The 24,470-nt window shown below is 42.7% G+C and overlaps 1 long non-coding RNA gene across 1 annotated transcript; it reads right to left on the reverse strand.

Moving 5' to 3' along the window:
* Positions 1-6,069: 6,069 nt before the first annotated feature.
* Positions 6,070-14,047, reverse strand: LOC310764968. The gene is made up of 3 exons (XR_014549390.1): positions 14,029-14,047; positions 8,431-8,671; positions 6,070-7,142 (listed from the first exon to the last, which is right to left on the reverse strand). It is a non-coding gene; the product is annotated as an uncharacterized lncRNA (long non-coding RNA).
* Between the last annotated feature and the right edge of the window lie 10,423 nt (positions 14,048-24,470).

Here is a 24,470-nt window from a genome sequence, read left to right on the forward strand (position 1 = left end):
CTGTGAGGTAGGTTGGGCTCTGAGGCAGTGATTGGCTCAGGGCCACCTAGCAAGTCTCATGGCTGAGGGACAACTGAGCTCTGGCCTCTGAGTCTCAGTCCAACATTCTAACTGCTACCCTGCACTGGAAGGAAGGAAGCTAATCCAGGGTATTGTGGGAGCCCAGTTAAGCCCTGCCCTGCATAATCGATCACATGATGCAGCACATGCTCACCATTTGAATGGGAATGCCCATCAACTTTGTGGGGGCCCCTCCCCTCAAATATTTTATTGTGGGGTCCGAAGCCCCCATGGCTCCTAGGAGTTGGCTCCTATGATGAAGACTTATGTGTGGATATTATTATTATTATTGTTATTATTATTATTATACCACCCTATACCTGGGGGGTCCTCAGGATGATCCACAGAATAAAATCAAGCTATAAAACCACAAAATACCTAATAAAAATAAAAACAATCCAACAGTCCCCCCCCATACATTTTTAAAAGGGCATAGGATCAACCAAAGGCCTGGTTAAAAAGGGACATCTTTTCCTGGCACCGAATGATGTATAATGAAGGTGTTAGGTGAACTTCCCTGGGGAGAACATTCCACAGATGAGGAGACACTGCAGAGAAGGCTCGTTCTCATGTTGCCACCTTCCAGACCTCTTGAGGAGGAGGCCCATGAAGGAGGGCCTCAGAAGATGATCTCAGGGTCCGGGTAGTTTCATATGGAAAGTGGCGGTCATTGAGGTATTGTGGATATGCAACAGGTGTCTCTCCTCTGTCAATTTTACTGCCTTCTCTGCATTCAGAGTGATTAATCTACAGTACAGAGGCATGCTAAAATGGCCCGCCACTAAAGGAGACTAACTGGAAGGAGAAAAGGCTACAGCAGTAAGCGATTTAGGAATGCCATAGTGAGTCTCATTGGTACGTGGGTGCTTTGAACTGACAGAAGTCTTTGATTAGTTATAAGTTCAGGATTTCAGAGTGGTGGTATGGGGTAGCATTCCATGGCTAATGGTTCAAGATTCCTATGACTCAATGAAAACAAAAAAAGGACAGCAAACATACATTAGAGATGGTGCTGCGATGGGGATATCAATTTCATCTGGCTGTAGCAGAGCCAAATGGAAAGAAAGAGTGGATTCAAATTATTATTTTACTACACATTTGTTTTGTACCTAATGTGTAATTTTAAAATCCTTACTATGTAAGCAGGAGAGCATGGGTGACTGAGAATCTCTGGAGTGAGGGAGCTCAGCTGGGGTTGGTTATCTGTATGAGATCAGCACTCAAACTCAGCTGGATCCATAACAGTTCTCTTTTGGTTCCAGTGGTTTCTGTTCTGTGCTACAGTAGACTTAGCCATTCACGCACAGGGTCTTTAGTACTGACATGATTTGATGACATAATTGCATCATGTCCAAAGGCTTTCTGTACCAGCACCACATATCATGGTTCTGTAGTGGCACAAGATGCTTGCATGGCAAGGCTGATGCTATTGCAGAAGTTCCTGGAAGCAGGGGAACTCTCTGCAAAGTCTGGGGGCAAAAACAGAATACAAAATGGAAAGGTCAGACTGGTGGATTTTGGGGTGAAAAACCTGAATGTGTTACACCTTTCTTGATGGTTCTCTAGCTTTAGTCAATCAATTGGTATAGCCAATGGAGTTCCTTCTAGGTGTTGCTGGACTACAATGCCCATCATCCCTTGTTATTGACTGTTTGGCTGATAGAACTGGAGTCCAATGACATGACGTTGGCTCCCCTTGGTATAACCTATGCCACTGTTGTATGGAATTGTTTCTTGAATAGTCATATTAGACTCCCAAAGCGTCTTTGATTCAGCAAAAGAGGTCAAGAGAAATGGATATTGGCAATATCAGTGCCTCATGAAAAGGCATTCAGCCCTGATTGTCACTAAGCCAGGCATAATTCTTGACTCTGCCAGTGTTAACAAACAGAATTTAAAGTCATGGTGGAAGAACACTGGCTGACTGGTGGAGCTGAGCTCTCCTACTGTCAGCGTATGTTGTCTTAGAAATCAGAAGCCAGTCAGAGAAAATGCCCTATCAGCCTCATCAGGAGACTGAGGAGAAAAAGGATTGCTTTCTACTCTCTAAACTATGGGAAACGGCCTTCATTTTTGAAAAACCTAACTTCTCCAATGGCTTTCAGATTTATTATTATTATTAAAAACACACACACACACACATTTCACATTTTTTAAAAATGTGTAATTTGTTAAAAGCCAGTTTGTTAACTGGCTGAAAAATAAAAATAAAACGTTTTGTTGGCAGGTAGCCCTGAAAGAGATTAACCTTTTGCAAGGCAGTCTGTTTCAAAGGGTGAAAATATGGAAGGGAAATACAATCTCTCTTTGATTCCGGTAATACCATCAACATTCATTTACGGGTTACAACATTACAAAGTATTATCTAGTGATGGTATTTCAGTAGTTAGGTGGATATGAAAAGCACTGCTGGGCCAGACAAAAGGCCCATCTAGTCCAACGTACTATTCTCACAATGGTCAACCAGATGGAAAGTCTCTGGAACCTCTGGAAAGTCTGCAAGCAAGCCATGGTCATGTTCCCTGTCTCTGCGCCCTTTCTCTGGTACTGAAGATAGTACACAGCCATCCTGTGTTTTGCTTTGCATTTGTAGGAAAGAATGCAGTGCCTTCTAAAAGCTTATGTTCACTTACCACATTATTAAGTGATTTCCTTGGGGTATTAGACCTTAAAAAGTAAGTGAGGCAAAGAAACTAGATATTCACCTTGACATGTGATTCATGTTGTTTATTTTCTTGACATCTGATGGGAGGGTGTTCCACAGGGCGGGTGCCACTACCAAGAAGGCCCTCTGCCTGGTTCCCTGTAACTTCACTTCTTGCATTGAGGGAACTGCCAGAAGGCCCTCAGAGCTGGATCTCTGTCCGGGCTGGATGATGGGAGTGCAGGGCCAATGTCATCCACATGGCATGCTGTATCTCCATGATAAATGGGACTTCATGAAATGGCCATCATCTGATAGACACAATTGTCATAGGATCAATATAGTCCTTTGAATCTAGGGGAGTCATGACACTGGAGGTACGACTTCATGTGAACAATATCTTATGTGTAACTTGTGATATTATTTTCTTTGGTAGAAACCAAAATATTACAAATAGAAACGGTAGGCAAGTACCACATGGCAAATGCGCAATTCTTTTCTGCGCGAAGGATGCAGGTGCCTCTGATCAGTTTGCTTTGAGTTCATCCACTCATTTCCACGGGCAGATTGACACATCTGTCATTTATTTGCCTTAAATTGTTTTGGAAGTGCGACATTTCTGCCGCGTGTGCAATTCTCCTTTGCAAATGGGAGCTAACTTATAAGTCTGGGTGGCAAGATGGTTTTGCCACAACTTTAATACATTTGGCTGCCATGGGAATTAGAAACAATCAGGCAAAGTGTGTGTTCTTGTCCACCCAGGAAAGGAAACTAGGTAGAAGGAGAGGTCTGAGCTCTCTTTCGAAACTGTGAAGTCAAACCAGAAAGAGATTATCTTTGGTGTCACTAAATAATGCTATGGGAAGCTGCCTTCATTTTGACAGCGTATTTTTGCATTACAGTTTCCTGAGAACCACTGTATTGAAGGTTTGTCCCTCTAAAGCAGAGCATGACACGAGGTTTGCTCAGGATAACTTTGTCAGGGCTCTAAGGAGTTTTCAGTATCCAGGTTTTCTGCTTTTGATATCTTGGTAAAACTCTCTTTGTGTCCATATTCCAGTCTAGGTTGTGGCGATCACACAGGGTCCCCGGACAATTTCACCGTCTATTGATCCCTGTGCCACCACTTTATTTCTCGCTGCCACCACCCAGGCCCTACCTGGGACAATACTGAGTCCAGTCAGGGTTAAATTGAAACATAAACTTCTGTTTATTTATTGCAGTTTAACAAGCGTGTGGTTTCATAAACGGTATCAGTCAATTACATTCATGGGTTGCCTATCCAGACCTATAACTTCTGCTACCTGCTCTCCTTCACTAAACCACCTCTCTGATATTTACTTGTCTTCCTAGCCCATAACTGTTCCTGACTCAGCTTATTTCGCTACACTAACTCAACCTACCCACAGACTCTATCCCAACTCTCTCCCACTCCAACCAACTCCCCAACTCCCAACAAACTCCCCAACGATCTCCTCTCTTTGCCCCTCCCAGAGCTGGTTTTATAGTCCCTCTGACTCCACCCCCTGGGTTCTGATTGGGTAACCTGTTTAACTATTTCACCTCCAGTGCTCTCTCATATGTTAACGTCACATAGGGTCTGAAGGGCCATGGCGGTGCTACCTTCTAAAGGTAAGAAGCTGAAGACTGATTTTCATGGAAGTGTGGGGTTAATGTGAGTTTAGCTGACTGGATAGAGAACTTAATGTGTGATGAGTCCAGAACAATCATGGCAGAGGGTAGAACTCCTTTCCACATACAGAGGTCTTGATTCTGATTTTAATATCAGATACTAGGAACTGTGGGAAGTGAGAGTTTTGTTATATTCACATCCTGCTTGTGGGCATCCGATGAGCATCTGGTTGGCCACTGTGAGAATAGGATAATGGACTGATTGGGCCACTGGCCTGATCCAGTGGATTCTTCATATGTTCTTATTCCCCCCCTCCAGACAAGTGCTATCTAGAAAGGGAGGAGGAAAATCAAGATTTCAAAGAGAGATCTTTGAAGATAATATTAAATTATTGTTGAAAATGTATAATTTGCTCCTGGAATGGGATACCAAAGATGAACAGGTCAAATCTGCGATGATACAATGGGCCAAAGATATGGGACATAATATACAAATGACAGACTGGGAGAGGCTATGGAAAACAGATCTGAAATTTACGGCATGTTCTTTATTGAAAGAAAATTATATGAAAATGATGTACGGGTGATATTTGACCGTGGTAAAACTAGCAAAAATGTATAGAACAACTACTAATATATGCTGGAAAAGTAAAGAAAAAGAAGGTACCTTTTATCATATGTGGTGGACCTGTAATATAACTAAAAAAAAGGGGGGGAATGATATATAATGAAATGGAAAAAATGTTTAAAATAACTTTTGTTAAAAAACCAGAATTTTTTTTAATTAGGAATTATAGGTACCAAGATTCCAAAGGACCAGAGGAAACTGTATGCTACAACGGCCACTCGGATGGAAGGAAGAGATGGAAGGAAGAGACAGCCCCGGCCAGAGAAGAATGGCAAACCAAGTTGATGGATTATGCCGGAATGGCAAAATTACCGTATAACTGGGAAGCTGAGGAATCAAGAAGACAAGAAATTTAAAAAAGAATGGAAAATGTTCATAATGTATATACAAAATCATTGTCAAACAGGTCAAAACATTAGCAGGATTTTAAATACACTTGTAATGTAATAAAACATATAGATAACTTAGGAAAATGAAAAATTGGAGAAGTACTGATATGCAGTTGAAAGTAGAATCAAAAGGACCCATGGAAGGGATGTGGGGAAGTCAGGAGATTCAGAGTAATCTTGATATTTGGACTTTGTACTGTTTTAGGTTGTATGTTTATCTATTTGAAAACCAATTAAAAAAATAGAAAAGGAGGAGGAATAGTCACATTAAATACAATGACATATTTAACATCACATCTAGTTTGGTACTCTAATACTCTTTATCATCTTGATAAAGTGGGATATAATGTGGTAAGGTGAAACAGTCCAAGGCCACAAGCCTGTATCCAGTGTGGTGTTGAGAGCCAGTGTGGTGTAGTGGTTAAGAGCGGTAGTCTTGTAATCTGGGGAACCGGGTTCGCGTCTCCGCTCCTCCACATGCAGCTGCTGGGTGACCTTGGGCCAGTCACACTTCTCTGAAGTCTCTCAGCCTCACTCACCTCACAGAGTGTTTGTTGTGGGGGAGGAAGGGAAAGGAGATGGTTAGCCGCTTTGAGACTCCTTCGGGAGTCTAAAGCAGGATATCAAATCCAAACTCTTCTTCTTCTTCTTCCATGAGTGAGTGGATGAGGGGCTGAATGGCCACATGAAATAATATAAGAAGGGTCCTCCTGGATCAGGCCAATGGCCCATCTCCACCAATGCGCTGTCCTCACAGTGGCCAATCAGATTCCCAGAGCAGGATCTGTGCATCAGTATCCTTCCCATTTGTGATTCCCAACAGCTGGTATTCAGAGGCACATTGCCTCCAATGGCTAGTAGCCATTGAAAAAAGCCATCATTTCTTATTTATTGTGCGAACCCATCCAAGCTCCTGGCATGTTCAAAGCCCGTAATATTTTTTATTTTTTTTAAATGGGAAGGCTGCCATTTCTGAGGCCATCAGGAGTCAAAGGCATAATTTGAAATGATAAACATCTCCATTTCAAGGCACAAGTTACTTTGCATAGTTAATATCACTATAATTAGTCATAGTTCTTGTAATTTATTGGAAAGGATGCTCAGCCCCTCTAGTGTACTACAGTGATGAATGTCGGTAGTGCAACTTTGGAAGCTGGAATCAAGAAAATTAGTAACAGTTGGAGAATTAGCATGTAAATCAATAATATCCTTTCTCTAGCATCTTGAGAAGCTGGGGGTATAGATCATATGCTGCAAAATGAAAAGGAACACGAAAAGTTACAATCGTAGCCTGCTCTGAACAATTATGGCTGCTTTTGCAGAAAGCTTTATTTTCCTTTTTTAAAAAAATAAATAAAAAAGAGAAAACCTTTAGCAAATATTTAAACTATGTATAACTAGTCGCAAATAAATTAAGCTGGTTTTATGCATTCTCTCTAATGAGAAGGGCACCACATTTATTGAAAATGTGATTAGTATTATTCATTAAGCAACAACAACGAAAATCCTCATTTGTATCTTATTATCACTATTCTGCATAAACTAACACAATTTGTCACGAACTCCCTCATTTGCTGTATCCTCAAAATAGCAGATTATGCTTATTTTTCATTTGGACAGTGGAAAATCAAGCCAGGTGTTTGGCAGCACCAGAGTGTTCAGGTGTAACTGTGCCAGTGATGGTACATTACTAGCAGCGTGGATGAAGAATGAGGCATGGAGAATCATGGGACTGAGGTGCCTGGAGGCCCTTCCCTTCAGAGTGGTCCTGCTGATGAGACAGGTGTTCCTGTAAAAAAGAGAGAGAGAGAGCGAAACTTTGTTTTTTTTTTGTAAAGTCAGCCTTTCACCTTCAACTAGAAAGCAAAAGTGCTAATGACTGAGCTGATGGGTCTCTGTTGTTATTATTCTGCTTTAAAATTCAAACATCTTCAGCAGGCTAATATATAATACATGTTATCTGTGGTGATTAGGAACAATACAGATGAGGGCCCACCTATTCCTTGTCAGTGCTCAGAGTGGGGTAGGATGTTATCCCACATCTTTTCAGGGCCTTCTCTCTGCTTCTCAGGTGAGGATAACTTCAGACCCTCCAAGTGCCCCTATTTTCCAGGGACAGTCCTGGATTTACAGACGCCATCCCAGTTTCTGATTTGATCCTGGAATGTCCCACTTTTCCTTAGGACATACCTATTTTCCTCAGAGAAATGTTGGAGGGTATGGAATTATGCAACCCCAGAGCCAAGGAGATAAGTAACTATACAACCTTTAGAAGACAACTGAAGACAGCCCTATATAGGCATTTTTAAAAAATATTTTATGTTTTGTTATGTTTTGATATAAGCTGGAAGCCACCTAGAGTGGCTGGGGCAACCCAGTCAGATGGGTGGGTGGTAATAATAATAATAATAATAATAATAATAATAATAATAATAAGATGTCCCTATTTTCATCAGAGAAATGTCGGAGGGTATGTAACTCTATCGTCACAATCTCACTTCCATTTCTTTCACCCTTTGAAACCACCCCACTTCCTTTCCCCTTCCTCTTCCACTTTCAGGCATTGATAGTTATATCATTTGCTTTTGCATGTTCAGACCCAGAGACCTCCCCCCGGGAAGGTGAAAAGCTGAGGACAGACTCTGTTCACCACCCAAATGCCCCCCTGGACTCAGGTATGGGCACAACCCCCTCTCAGGGGTTGACCAAACCAGTTGAGTCCCTGGATTCCTTTAACGGAATACCCTTCACATAGGGGTGGCAAGACTGCTCCCCCATCCCTATCACTTGAACCAGTGCCTATCCACAGCCTTATAAGTTGTGGTGATTTGCTACACAGCAGGTGAAATCCAAATGGCAACAACCAATCAGCCAAGTGGGGAAATTCCTACTGTGCCCCTGTCCCAACGACAGACAACACACGATGGCATAGCAAGGTCAATCGCGCAAATCCTTAAAATTAGGTAGAGGTGGGCGGGTGTTCCGAATGCACAAGCCGAAAGAGGAAGCTCTGGGTCCCTCGATCTGTTTGGACTGTGCCCCATTGGTCAGATTGAACCCAACATTGAGGGATCTACCAATCGGGTGTTGTGGCAAACCAATCCAACCCACCCACAACCCAGGAGGTCAGTCTCCAGGTGTCATCGCAACACGTGCCATCTTTTAGGGAGGACACGATCTCTCCTGCAGTACCAAGCTTGGGAAGTAATGTGGCCAGGCGTTTTGCTGTACAGAGGGCTGTCCTCTATTAGATGAACTTTCAGAGCACAGCCCTTTATTTTCAGGAGTCTTCTGCCTGAAGGACTGCCTGGTCCAAGTCTGGTTAAAAGAGGGAGAAAAAAACAAGGAAAACAGAGAGTGGAAGCCTTGAAGTTGCCCGTCAACAGTTAGCATCTGGATAGTAGTCCAACTGGCCATCTCCAATGCATGCAGATGTTATTCAAATCTATGACTACTTTTGCTCTCATTTGTGTGTGTGTGATACATTTCCTCTTTTCTGGTGATGCATAAGCGGCCATTTTAGTGAGGATTTGTGCTCTCAGTGACCCGCTCTTAATTATTGGGCAGTGAGGATGAAGACATAGTGCCAACTCACAGCATTTGAGCGGTAAATAGCAGGCCACAACTTTATTAAATGTTTGGACATATAAGTTTATCTTGCAGCAGGTCTCCTTGCAGAAGAAGGATATGCAATTGCAACCACTGTGCAACAACAAAGCCTTTCACCCTCCCTGTTGAACAGCTGGTAGAGGAACCCAGACGAGCATATAAACTTTAGCAGTGAGTTGCCTCTGGCCTGTGGACCGAAGTTCCCCACCCCTGCCCTAAGACATGGTGAGCCCTAACACTTGCTGTGTGTGACAGTTGGATCTAAGACATGGACTTGATAGTTTTTGATTATGATTAATGGAGTTACTTAATGACATTACTTGGTGTTTGTTTTAATAGCAGAGCTGTCATTGTGATACGAAAATGCAACATAGCAAGTCTGCTGAATTAGGAGTGAAACTTGCGCATAGACTATGGACCAAAGTAAACAGATGTTGTGGAAACAATATATTATTATGAACTATTTAAAGGTCTTCTCATTCTTGAATGTCTAAGATAACGGGGCTGAGGGCTGGAAAAGGTTTAAGGAGGAAATGCAGCTGTTTCTGATAGCCATTCAGACAGTTGATACTCTAGATCAGCAGAAGATAGCCATTTCCCCTCTGAATCTTGTTAGAGCCGAGGCATTAAGTGCTTACAATTCATTGGAGCTGTCTTCTGAGGGGAGAGTCAGTTATGATTTTGGTGATGCAAAATATGAGGAGTATTGCCTAATGAAACCATTGGAAAGCCATCTCTTTTGTTCTCAAGATCAGGAAGGAAGACTGCTGTAGTCTTGTCAGATTGGAAAGCTAAATAAATGTCTGGACATGCAACTTTGGAGAGTTAAGGAACTCTTCTAAGAGATCAGATTGGGCACCGGCTATTCATAGGCCTGGTTTGCATAACATGGTGAGTCAAGCTATGGCTTATTGGGACCACGTGAACATGCACACTCATGGAGAGGAGCATACTTTGATCCTCCTTGGGCCTTTTTACCATCAAACCACATTGAGTTAAAGCAAGGTTTGGCTTAATGTCTCATCCAGACCTGGGTTTGTGGTTAAGCTGTCTCCTTACTAACCTCAAGCTGTAGACAATAACAAACCTTGGCTGTAGCTCATAGCTGGTGAAGAGAGAGCTTAACCATGAGTCCCAGTTTGAATGACACATTAAGCCGATCCTTGGTTTAGCTCCGTGAATTTTGAGAGCAAAAAGGACCGGGGATAGCAGCTGTGAGCAACTCTGCAGGAGCCCACATGTTTACTTGGCCTCAATAAGCCATAGTTTAGCTTACCATGTGGCACAAACCAGGCCATAGGCTGCTACCAGAGGAACCTAATTTGGGTCTTTCAGCTTGTAGACAAGGATGAGATGGGACTCTCTGAGGAGGAGACTAACCACAGTAAAGGAGAAAGAGTCAAAGAGAAGAAGGAAAGGGTCTGTTGTCCAGCATCTGAAGACAAAGGCTTAAACATGTCTCCCCTCATACTCCAGTGCTGACCAAGATTTCTCCCTTCCCCACAGCTGCTATTTGGGAAAGAAAGAAAGAAAGAAAGAAAGAAAGAAAGAAAGAAAGAAAGACACAAGTTGGACTAGAAGATCCCTTCCAACTCAACAATTCTGTTTCTAGGATCCTATGAAGTTACTTGATGAGCATCATGTCTGGTCTGGCTCTAGGCCTGTCAAGATTCCAAGAGTGCATACCAGAGAGACTAGACTAAACTAGAGCAGTTCATAATTTGCAGAAGTTCTTTAGCACCTGAGCTTTATGTTTGCTGTTATATAGTGCTTGTAAACAGCTACCTAAAGCAGAAGATGTGATGCTATTAGTTAGTGTTGCTCAAGAGATTAGAATCTTGATGAGTTTTGATTATAATTGCTGCATGTGATGATGGCGAATCATTGAATCATAAAGCTGGAAGGGACCTCAAAAGTAACATAGTCCAACTCTCTGCTGATGCAGGAAATCGAGTACCACTTTGTTTATATAGTGTATTTATATACCCTTTATTTATACAGCAGCACCATTGGTGTGTATGGAGCTTTACTGGGCATTATGTGGAACTTTCACTCAAGACTTGGGGTCTGTGTAACTCTGACTTCATAAAGTTACTTTGTAGTTACTGCAATGGTACAGAGGTATAACATAACAGTGCGCAGTGCTCCACTAGATGCAGTGGTGACATTATGAAGCCCCCATACAAAATCATTTCATGGTGAATGATAGCCCCACATAGAGGGTTCATAGGCTTTCCTGTGGTTGTCATCACACTTGTTTTGGAGGAGAGTGAGCCAGGTAGGCTCAAAGTCTTCACTTAATTCAGAGATAGGGAACCTGTGGCTCTCTAGATGCTGCTGGATGGCAACTCGCATCCTCCATCACCTTTGGTCATGCAGACTGGAAGCTGATGGAAGATAGAGTTCCAATAACTTCTGGAGGGTCTCAGATTTACCACCTCTGATCTAATTCATCACAACAACTGTCCAGCATGTTCCTGTTCCCTCTCTGATGCCTGTGTCCCAGGTTGCAGCCTATTTACTTCCCTGCCACACAGATCAATGGAAGCCACTGGGGATGTAGTTTTGATCTCCATGTACATAGCTCAAACCTGTGTTTCCATCCTTGGTCATGCCACCTGTAATAAAATGTCAAGAGTAGGAAACAAAATGGTGGCAACTGGCTTACGCAGCTAGCTCACTGGAAATAATTTGTTATGGTAGGGGTTTTTTTTTATCAATTCCTTGCAGTAAAGGCCAGTGATATGCAGATGGGGACACGGAAGGTGTGTCATTGCTCCCTTATGATTGGTAACAGCGGGTAAGAGCCAATTAGTTTGGTTTCCTTAAAAAAATAAATAATCTAGCAATTTTAATTAGAGTCTGTCCCCCCCCCCACCTTCTGAGATGCCAGACCCTTAATGGGGGAGAAGGAAAACTTCTGTTACCTCTGCAGTCATTAGACTTGGAAATAGAGAGTCACTTTTCTAGCCTGGAGCCAGAAGGTGGGCTATCTCGAAGGCAGGGTTGATCGCTTTTGAATACCGCATGAAATCTATAGATACAAGGCTGGTGTCATATGACAAGAAGCCTTAAGCAGATGGATGACAGTGTGTGCACTATAGGCTGCTGTTAATTTACTAGCTAGAGATAATGCATCTTTAAAATTAAAAAAAAATGAGTCACCGCAAAACAGACTGAGGCTATAGCTTGCAGATTGTAGAACTTAGATGGGGGGGTTGTGATAGAGGTCGCATGTGTAGTTATGAAAGTTACATCAAAAATAAAATAAAATGAAGGGCACTATAATTTTTTCATAGTTTGAGCTTTTGTGGATTAAGTCAAAATGTGAACTTTGCTTAAAAAAAGGTTCAGAAAGTGGTGTGTGTGTTTTTTTAAAATGTGTGCCAATTACTGTGGAGCTAAAACGACACAGACTTGTTAGTTTTTACTTACCAGGTTTAAAGGAAATTAATAAAAGAAGCTGGCTTAACAGCGTAACTGAATGATATAATTTCTGTTTAGTTAGGCTGCCTCTGCTCAGAAATGCTTGAAGAAGTTGATCTTTTGCAAATTCCTGAATGTTCCGACACAGTTCTTGGCTAAAACACACATACATACGAAATAAATTTTAAATTGCTTATTTGGAGAGAGAAACTAGGTCTAGAAATGCATATTGTGAGAGAAAATATATTGAGGCACGTGCATATTAAGTGAAAATATTGCTTTTCCATGGAAATTTTCATTTGGATGGGAACAATGGTTCTGAACACAGATAGTGGGGTCCTTGGATAGCTGTCAAGCCCAGTGGTGATGGTCTCTCCTGTCACTATTCCAAGCACTTGACATTGGAGAGAACCATTTGAATTTCTCACAAAGGCCCTGATATAGCTTCACTGTACAATTGGTGTCACCAGTGTGGTACCCAGAAGGCAAGGCAGCCAGTACTGCTGCTTTGCTTTCCAGCATGCCTTGTCAGGCTGACTTTTGTTGTTAAGAAAGGAAGCTGGTGGGGAAGAAAGGGGTCTTGTTGCTATCTGGTAAATATCAAGGTGGTAGTGGGGCACTGGGGAGTGCTACCCACTTTAATTTTGGGTGCATGCGATGTTGTGGGTTTTGCGTGTGGATTTGGTATGCGGTTGTCGCACATCTCTGAACCGTGTGAGATTCCAGGGCGCTTACCCAAGATTTGGCTTCCTTGGAATGAGCGACAGTGGAGACCGAGATGTTTTTAGGATATATGGTTTATTTACATCTAACGCAACCTGTTTTGAATTATGGTGCTGGAGGAGACTCTTGAGAGTCCCATGGACTGCAAGAAGATCAAACCTCTCCATTCTTAAGGAAATCAGCCCTGAGTGCTCACTGGAAGGACTGATCCTGAAGCCGAGGCTCCAATACTTTGGCCACCTCATGAGAAGAGGAGACTCCCTGGAAAAGACCCTGATGTTGGGAAAGATGGAGGGCACAAGGAGAAGGGGCCGACAGAGGATGAGATGGTTGGACAGTGTTCTCGAAGCTACCAGCATGAGTTTGACCAAACTGCAGGAGGCAGTGGAAGACAGGAGTGCCTGGCGTGCTCTGGTCCATGGGGTCACGAAGAGTCGGACACAACTAAACAACTAAACAACAACACAACAACAACGCAACCTGAGCATGTGGTGGAGTGGCTCACAGCGTTAACACCCCAAGGTGGTCTTGTTTCCCCCATAGCTGCTTTAATGAGCAGTGTGAGGTTTGCAGGAACCAGGGCCTGGTCGTGCTCGCCTTAGGGGAATCGGGTGCAGGCCGGCAAGCACAGTCACATGATGAGATGCTCTGCAGCTGGGGGCAAGCTCAGGAAGTCTATATAAGGCCATGGTTCCCAATGTGGGGCACTGACCTCCTCTGTTCCTGACCATGGACCCACCAGTTGGACTGCCTCTGCTACCTGCGCCACTGCCTGTACCTCAGTTTTGGCGTGCCAGCCCTGAACTCTTGCTGCTCACACCTCAGATCATGACAGCTGCAGCCTTGGATTCCAGCAGAAATCAAGCACGTCTCTCCCTCACAAACTTCAGCCTGCTTCTAACTTCTAGCTTACTCACATAGCACTGGCCTTTGTCCCCATTTGTCCTCTGTGTCAAGTGCTGTTGTGGTTGCTCGAGAGCAAACAGGCAAGACTCCAACCTGTCTTTTCCAGGCTTTATTGTTAAAACAGACTTTTTACCATGCAGAGCATCGCAAATCCATGTCTGCTCAGTTGCTAGCAGAATCTGGGAGTCGCCGATCCTTGTACCTCCCCCAGCATAACAGTTGTGTGACCCCTATCCTTCTCCTACCCTCTCTGCACTGAAACCTACTGTGCAGAGTGGGCTCTGGCAAAGGGCTCTGTTTCCCTCCTCTACGGTTTGCTCAGGCTCGGTGACAGGGCTCTTCCTAGCATCACCTGGCCCTTGCACCCCCTCCCCACTGAAGGCGGGGCTTTCCTCCTTGCCTGAGGAAGAACTGCTTCGCAAGATCTTGGGAGGCTCCCTGTAACACAACTGCCCTTCTACCTCTCGCCTCTGACACTCTGATATGGAGTCACTTCCTTTGTGACCTCAAGAACCCATGCTTAGGCCACTACCAAGAAGCTGGTCTGGCTTTTCCAGCAATCAAATCCTTGTGGGATCCAGGAATCGGAAGGAACTCAGGCATACAGCCTAACCACCACCACTCCCCAAACTCACAACCCCATTTCCCCCAGGGTGTGTCTGTTTAGGGTTTTTTGAGTAGCGGTGGAAGAGAATGGTGCCTGACTGGGTTTGAATTGGCTTTTTCTGAAAGGTAGGGGTAGGTATGCCCCTGAGTTTTTCAGATTTTGAAATGGGTTGATGGTTGGTAAATACTAGGGTATTGTGGTAAATCAAAATGCCCCCTACAGTGGAGTCAAAATCAGCATAGTTTGAGGGCCTATCAGAGCAATGGGAACAGTGCCAACCACAATCAGTTTCCGATTTTGATTCATGGTGTCCTATAATTTAGTGTATATAACACAACACATGGCACAAAATAAAATGATCAAAAATACAGAAGCTCCTTTGTATTGATTGGTTTGACTTAATTTTTATTTTTAAAAAATAAAGAAGGTAATCATTTAAAAATGCAGATGTTGCTGTCCCAAGGAGCTTACAGTTGAAATGTCAAGAGCAAGAAAGGCCGTGAGTGGACAGAAATGAGAAAGGAATAGAGAGGCCAGGGTGAAGAATGAATGAGAGTAAGAAAAAGCAGTCAGATTGTTTGCCATCTGATCTATACTTCAGTTGAGGCAAAGCTGGTTGATTTCATCTCATCGAAGCACATGGGATTAATTTGGTTCAAAGGCAGTTATTTTTTTCTGAACTGGGCCCACCCCGTTAAGTTTAACTGTAAACTTGTTGACAAGAATGAGACTACATCAGCATAAATCAGTGCTTGAGCTTAGCTAGGTCATAGATCAGGTTGTAAAGCAATTATATTCATACAGGATTAGATACTTAGAAGATGCTCATTCTTTTCCTCATCCACTAAAAAACCCCAACAACTCCTGAACTCAAGAAATTCTTGTATGGTACTTTTTTTTATGAAGTTTTAAGCTACGGTGAATGCAGCTAGTTAAGGTCATGATTTCATAGACAACCTTGATTTTGATTTGCAGTTGTAGCTTTTAAACAATGCAATTTAAAGCTTTAAAAAATTATGGCATTTTACCTTCAATGTAGAATTTTCCTGGCTCTGAAGCGTTTTGCAATCATGTGTAGTTTAGAGCTGGTATTGAAAACACTGTGCATTAACAATGGAATCATTGTTGCATTTTGATATCCTACTTTTCTCGTGCAATATTCAAGATGACATTAATTCTGAGCGTATAACTTCAAATGTCACGCTAAAAAATTTAATGCCTGCATAAGGTCAGTAATTTAAACAAAAGGAAATGTGTTTTTTGCTGTATCTACCAAACATAGAGGTCAGCACAAGATCCACTAGATCAAGTAAATATAACTTACTGATGTAGTATTACAAATTAACTTAAGAACTAGAGGAACAAATGGTTGCCTCTTTTCCTTTTCGCAATTGCTGCCATGCTCATCTCTTTCTTTGTTTCTTTTTAATTTGTGGGTGAACTGAGTGCTCATTAAAAGAAAGGGCTGGATTGTAGCGATAACCAGGAACTTGTGCTATGACTCTTCAGACACTTCAGTCATATTTATGCATTCATGGGAGCAATGGTTTCGAGATGCTGGATTATTTGTAGAGCTTCTTTTTATGGGTGCGTGATCCTATTATGGAATGGAAGGCATTTTTTGTAACCCATAAGAAATGAGCCCACAATGATCGTATTAATCCCATTTCTTGATGGCGCAAGCTATTCTTATATTTTCTAAAGTTAATTAGTTCTTCTTTATGGGAACGCTCGTGATGCAGCTGTACTGTGATCAATAAAAGGCCATGGAAGTAAGCAACAGTGCGCCCATAGAAGATACCTGGAACACCCATTTCTAACAATCGTAGCACTGAAAGCTAGCAAAGTAATGATTGCCTTCAGATAATGGTTTTGCTTCCACTTTCATTGTTATCAGAACCATCAATGGGATACACTCAGTGATTTACTAACTTCACAAAGTCTATATGATCCCTTTTATAAGATACAGCAAGGTGGAGTGGTGAAGTTGGATGTGGAAGACTTTGGATTAATAAACACTTCAGCCAGCGATGAGCAATAGTGCAAAGTAGTGGTTTAGGGCCAGACTACACATTACTCTTCATGCATGGATTTTGGGCATGGGTTCTTTGCTTCTGCAACTCTGTATAAAATTCTGTAGGATTCCCCAGTACAATTAAATTTTTGCCTAAGCCTTTTCTGCGACTCCCATTAATTCCAACTTGTCTCTTAACCACTTTTTTCTGCACCTGGTTGTGGGATACAGACACTGGATGCACAGACCTGGAGACTTGTTCCAAACAAAATATGTGATAATTTATTAAAGCTAATATGTAATACAATACATTTATTAAATTTGTGTCCTGCTCTTCCTCCCTGAAGGAATATTTACTTTCAGGCTGGTTATTTAATAATACTTGGTTTGACAATAGCCGTTACTGTTTGAAAGATGTCGCTGTTGCTCAGCCATTGCCCACGCTAGACTCCCCCTTCTGAAACTGCTGTTTTCTCTCCAGAAGTCTTCCTTCAGGGAAGTCCACCAATATCTGAAGGGTCACATGTTCTCTATCGCTGATGTAGATGGTGGGAGACAAATTACTTTGTTCTTATGGTTCTCCTTCAGCTATGAATTTATCCAGCAATCTTTTCTTCTCTTTTCTCTTTTTAAGTGTTGGGGTTGTTGTTCCAAAGGAAAGGAATTTACATAGTTTCAAAATGACACAGAAGTGGTTTTACATGTCCTAAACAAGGCCGCGCAGCTCAAAGGAAAAGAGTTGGCAAGTTATCACACGCCACTCCGAAGTCTCTGTATCTCAGCCCCAGCACAGGGCATTTCAGCATGTCAGCCTTAGGTTATCAGAGGAAAAAGTCACCGGAGAAAGAAAGAAAAAAACACATGACCCATCTGGCTAGAAAAAACAATCCCTCGAGTGCTGCATGCCCTTTGATATGGAAGCCAAAAACTACACACAGGAGTTTGCTTGATTTGACACAAGTGGTTGTGATAAATTCTTAATTATGTGGTTGGATAAAAGGCCTCCGCAGCAGAGCCGAAACAAAAATGAGCCAATTTAGATTTGGGATCTTAATCTAGGGGTATGATAGGGTCAAAAAGTCCCCTGACACTTCTGCTTATCTTGTTTTGAATGCTTACCTCCTTTTCTGTGAAACTGGATTCTACCGTTCCGCTGCAGCAGGCGGTGTTTTCACAAGATGTCAAGATCCATATTGGTGACCAGCCTTCCCCCCACCGCCAATTCCTGCCACATTTCCTACAACAGGATCTGAGCTGCTGCAACTGCAGTCTTATATTCACCTTGGAGGAACTCCCATTGAACTCAGTGGAGCTTAGTTCTAAGCAGACATGCATAGGATGATACTGGAAACAGGGGTGTCACAGAATTCCATCCAAATTGATGGTATTTGCTTAACCCATGTCCAAAATTAACCCAGCTGATAGAAGTTGTTGCTGCTTTCAGTCCACAAGTGATTCATAATCAATTGCATTCCTGTCCCTCGTTTGCATTGCATTTCCTTTGCGCTGAAATGAATGAGGCGGGATAACATTATGACAACATGACTGTGCAATTAATCACAAAAGTTATATAAGATATGTAATTTTTTCGCAACAGGTAGTGGGATGAAGAACATAGTTTTTGGCAGAAGGTGAGCTGCAGCAGAAGAGAAACAGCTCTGCATGCAAAGAACACAGGGCAGAGCACAAAACAAAGCCTTTTTACACCCCGAAATGTAATTGCAGGATTTTTAAGCAATCAAGTTGTAGCCAGCTAGCGAGCCTATTGTGCATTGTCACCCCAAAAGACAAGATGCACACCACAAATGAGGACCCTATTTCTCATAAAATAGGCACATACCCAGGGCTGGATTTAGGTTTGATGAGGCCCTAAGCTACTGAAGGTAATGGGGCCCTTTATATGTCCAGCTGTCCTTTGTCAACAACAAATTCTCACTGTTTTTTGTGTTGAATATATGCTATATGGTAATTTAGGGACCTAATAGGTATCTAAAGCCATTTGCACATGCAGAATGTAGGCACCCTATATATAAAAATGAGCAAACCAGTAATATTTTAGGGAGCAGGCTAGCAAGTGGGGCTCATTGCTTACATCATAGGAACCTAGGTAAAGGTAAAGGGACCCCTGACCATCAGGTCCAGTCACGGACGACTCTGGGGTTGCGGCGCTCATCTCGCTTTATTGGCCGAGGGAGCCAGCGTACAGCTTCCGGGTCATGTGGCCAGCATGACTAAGCCGCTCCTGGTGAACCAGAGCAGTGCACGGAAATGCCGTTTACCTTCCCGCTGGAGTGGTACCTATTTATCTACTTGCACTTTGATGTGCTTTCGAACTGCTAGGTTGGCAGGAGCAGGGACCGAGCAATGGGAGCTCACTCTGTCGCGGGGATTTGAACCGCTGGCCTTCTGATCGGCAAGCCCTAGGCTCTGTGGTTTAACCCACAGCACCACCCGTGTCCCTATCATAGGAACCTACACAACATAAAACACTGTTGCTGTATGTAGGTTTTATTTTATTTGTTTTTTATCTTATATTTTGGAAATGTACATCCAGTTTTTTCCCCTTTAATTTTTTGGGTGGCCCTCAAGAGAGTGGGGCCCTAAGCTATAGCTTGTTTAGCTTATACGTAAATCCAGCACTGCACATACCAGTGCATGCGTATGGGTGCACATTTAAAAACAATTGCTATAATTTAAATACAATACATCTCACTACAGAGAAGATGATAACCAGGTCATCTGCTGTTGAGGTGCTAGCTGTTGACGGAGAAGTTCAAGGCCCCCTTCTGTCCCTTCATGTGCTTCTTTATCTTCAAACCAGACATAGACTGCTGACAGCCCTTCAAATAGAAGGCTGCTCTCTGTGGAAGTAGGGCACATGATCACCCCACAGTGCATTACTGTTCACAAAGCGGTTTCTTCCCTTCCTTTTGCAGTGCCATGGCCCCAAAGACGAGGCTTGCGAAAGAGTTCAGGCTTCTTTCCCTGTGTGGCAACTGTTCAATCCCCTCCAACGTTTCTCCAGTGAAATATAGGGACATTCTATTCTACATCAGGAAGATTCTCTCACGTTTGATCTCACTGCACACACAGATGTCATATCTGCATCTGTCACCTTGAGCCAATGACAACCTCTCCACCTCACCTACCTCACAGGATTGTTTTTCAGAAGAAATGTGCAAGGGAAGGGAACATGTACAACACCTTCCACAGATAAATGGAATGAAATAATATTTTATCTGTAAGCTGCCTTGAATCCCTATGGGGGGGCAAGATACAACAACAACAACAACAACAACAACAACAGGAACTGTGAGAATAATCAGGAACATACCAGACAGTAAATTCCATTGAACTCAGTTGTGAGTAAAAATGCCTAGGATTGCAGTGTAAGGCTGCCCAGACTTTACGCAGTTACCTGGGAGTAAGCTCCTCCATACAGCGAGACTTACTTCTGAGGAGACAGGGTAAGGATCCATTTACAATAAAGGAATCAACACTCCACATGTTTCCTAAAAAAAATTTGCTGGCAGCCAAATTATGGAAATGAAAAAAAATTAAGTGGATCGGCGACGTTTTCCTTCAAAATTTTAAGAAGGGCTCACAATTTCCTTCATTTGGTGAAGGTATTTTATCTTCAGTAGAAACTAGGACTTCAAGGACAATTGTGACTTTAAGGAAGAATGGGAACTTTTTACAAATTATCTAAAAGGACAACAAAATGAACCGGACTCCTTGGCAGGTTTTGAATAAGCATACACAAATTTATTGGTTGATAACATGATAGATAGATAAGGCAAGGATATGTATAATTTTATAACATGCGGAGAATAATATGTGCAGAGAAATCAGAGAGAGGAGCTGAGGGAAGTCCCTGGTTGGGGGGGGAGGGAGGGATGGAAGGGGGGAAAGGGGGGGAATAATGTATGTGATTATATGGTTTGATAATTTGTTATGTTGAAATTGCTTAATAAAACTTTTTTTTTTTTTAAATGAAACTGGGATGGCTTCTGTAATTCCGGGGCTGTCCCTGGGAAATCAGGACACTTGGAGAATATACTGTCCCACTCTACAGTTCTCCATCTTTTGAAGAGACTGCCACAGAGGATCGACTATAGACAGTGGCAGGCGGTGGACTCCTCACGCCCATTTCCTGACTGCAGCTATAATTTTGTTGCATTGCATGTATTTTTCACTGCTAGATTAGCTTTGACTTGCGGACAGAGAATTGTGGCAGGGTAATGGGTTCAGAGCGCCCTAGTCACCACTGGTTTGCCTTTTCTTATTTATAACCCCTTGGCTGGCTATTGCTGCTCTTAGCTCGAAAGGTACTAGATGCTGTAAGAGAAGTGACCAGCTACGGCAAGACAGATACATTTAATCTAAATACTTAAATGTGATTCTTCTCCTAAGATGAGCAAACTGAATTAGGGCCGGGGGTGGTGGTGGTGGGGAGAAGCCTGATGAGAAAAGAAACCTAACATGATGAATGGGCAAATTTTAAAAGCCTATTAAACTGGAGAAAAATCAAATGACTGCCAAATGGACTTTCATTCCTCTTTTTATTTATAAACATTCATGTGAAATTGCAAGGGAAATGGGGGTGGAGAAAGCCCTTGAACTCCCCTGAAAGACATTTTGTATTGCGATATGTTGCCTTAACTGCTAAATGGTCATCTGCTTTGTGTAGGCTCTTTCTGGGGTCTTTGTACAATACATCTTAATGTCAGCACCGCTGCGATGCAATTCTAATGTGGATTCACGCACATAATCACCAAGCTCAGCAATAGAACACATGCTTTGTAAAAGCCCCCCAGGTTCAAACTGACATATCCTGGTAGAACTAGGAAAGACATCTCTCAGAAGTAGTGGGGAGCTGCTTCCAGAGATAGGGAACCTATGCCCCCTCCTAGATGTTATTGGACTCTAACTCCCATCAGCCCTGAGCTGATGATAATGATGATAAAAGGTAAAGGGACCCCTGACCATTAGGTCCAGTCACGGACGACTCTGGGGTTGCGGCGCTCATCTCGCTTTATTGGCCGAGGGAGCTAGCGTACAGTTTCCGGGTCATGTGGCCAGCATGACTAAGCCGCTTCTGGTGAAACAGAGCAGCGCACGGAAAAGCCATTTACCTTCCCGCCAGAGTGGTACCTATTTATCTACTTGCACTTTGACATGCTTTCGAACTGCTAGGTGGGCAGGAGCAGGGACCGAGCAACCGGAGCTCACCCCGTCACGGGAATTCGAACTTGCTGATCTTCTGATCGGCAAGTCCTAGGCTCTGTGGTTTAATCCACAGCGCCACCCGCGTCCCCAATAATGATGATAGCCTATATAAAAAGTATTTTCCTTATGCAAAGTCTAAAGCGGGGTTTGATGTGTAAGAAACATATTAGAGAGGATGAAATTAGATAAGAAAGAACCTTAAAACACAATTGCATGCAATTTGAGCTATAAACACCGATGTCAGGTGAGCGGGAAGTCACTAGTTTTGTTGAATTGGAATTTAATTTTTGACTTACAAATGTAACTTTCTATATGGAAAAAAAGAGAATAAAATATTATTACATTTAAAAAGAATGATGGACCAACAACACCTGGAAGACCATAGCTTCCTCACCCCTCGTGTAGACAACCCTGAGATAGATGGACTAATAAGGATCAGAACTGATAAAAGAAAGCTTGCTATGTTACTCTTAATAGTTCAATCTGCATTTTAGATAAAGCTGTTTTGAATTCAGTTTTGAAATTTTCCATCAAAAAAAGATGCTGTTTTGTTACAGTTCAAGTGATTTTTTTTAAATCAGATCTGCCAGCAAGCTGCACGAAAAATCAATTTGTTTAAAGTAATTTAGTGCCATTATTTTTCAATGCCACTTCTGTCTCCTTTGGCAATGACTTCTTTCAATAAGATCCCCTGGGTCTACACTACCAGATCCCATGCCGCAAAGGAACGATGTTATGCAGTGATTCATGGCGCAATGATGTTGCCCAATTTCAGCAAATAAAATTGTGTAAATAAAATACCCATAAAGAAAACCAGCACAGCCTTTCATATTTATGGACTCATCTTAGGTAGGCCAAAACTACTGAGGGTGGGAAACACACAATTCAAAATATGGATGAAAGCGAAGACCCAATTCCAAGATTTATTTGTTTTTTTATGGAAGAAGAGATGATTAGCCATTTTTATTTAATTATGAAAATAAAGGCAGCTAAACAAATCATTTCACACAAACACAAAAATTACATATCCTTATCAACCATATACAAAATTCATGATGATGATGATGATGATAATAATAATAATAATAATAATAATAATAATAATAATAATAATATTTATACCTCGCCCATCTGGCTGGGTTGTTTCCCCAGCCACTCTGGGCGGCTTTCAACAAAATATTAAAATACAATAGTCTGTTAAACATTAGAAGCTTCCCTAAACAGGGCTGCATTCAGATGTCTTCTAAAAGTCTGGTATTTGTTGTTCTCTTTGACATCTGGTGGGAGGGCGTTCCACAGGGCAGGTGCCACTACTGAGAAGGCCCTCTGCCTGGTTCCCTGTAACTTGGCTTCTTGCAGCGAGGGACCTCAGTGTCCGGGCAGAACAATGGGGGTGGAGACGCTTCTTCAGGTATACGTGCCTGAAGCTGTTTAGGGCTTTAAAGGCCAGCACCAACTCTATGAATTGCACTCAGAAACATACTGGGAGCTAATGCACATAGATCTCTTAGGACCAGTGTTATATGGTCCAGTGGCTTCTCCCAGTCACCAGCCTGGCAGTTGTGCAAGGATTCACTCTTGGCTCTGCAAACAGCTCTACACATTTCCATTGGTGCATGAGTAGAGTTTTTTCTGAAGAGCTCTGAATGAATGTGGGTGATAGCCCACAAGGCTCCATCATCCCTTTCAACCCATGAGAGGGGTCATCGTAGGAACTGTCTGTTTCCATGGATAAGACTTGCCCACAGCCCAATCCTAGAGATATATTTTAGCAAATAAGTGCCCTTGATTTTAATGATGCTTACTTCCGGGCAATGGTATTTTGGATTCCTGCAGTGTTTGGTCAAAAGCTGTGCTGAAAAACAAAGCCATGCAAAGGATGAGACGTGGGTGGTTTCACTGTCCATCATTCTAGTAGATGCCGCACTTTTATTACTGTGAGTTTAAGTGGCACATAGGAGTGGATGTTCATTTTGGCATCTTTCTGGTTTGATTTTCCTTGCCCACCGCAAGTGCTTCCAAGGGAGCTAAAGAGGCTGACATTGTTATTGTATCCAGGTGCATCTTTCTGAAGTGCTGAATTCTGGGCATCTCTAGGCATGATAATATTACCTCTTGAGAATGTCTGGGTTTTTTTTTAAAGTAATTTGCATTACTTATTTGTTAATACGGACCATAGCAAGGAAAGCCAATGTATACACAAGAGAAGACGAGAGAAGAAAGCATAGATGCAAAATTCCTATTTGAGGACAGAAGCTGCATTCCATTCCATGCACACATAGAGCAGGTGTGGAAAACCTTTGATTCTCCAGATGTTGCTGAACTACAGCTCCCATCAGCCCCAGCAAGCACCGCCAATGGCCAGGGACAATGGAAGATGTGGTTCAGCGGCATCTGGAGTGTTTCAGGGTTCTTGATCACAATAAAGCTTTGAGGGATCTTAGGCCTTCCCAATAAACATGGAAAGGTTGGGGTGGAGGCCCATCCCCACAGTAGACATGCCCTTAGCTGATTTGTGCTCTCAGAGCCAGTGTGGTGTAGTGGTTAAGAGCGGTAGTCGCGTCTCCGCTCCTCCACATGCAGCTGCTGGGTGACCTTGGGCC

This window comes from Podarcis filfolensis (genome assembly GCF_964270895.1).
Source record: "Podarcis filfolensis genome assembly, chromosome: 6".
NCBI classification, from domain to species: Eukaryota; Metazoa; Chordata; class Lepidosauria; order Squamata; family Lacertidae; genus Podarcis; species Podarcis filfolensis.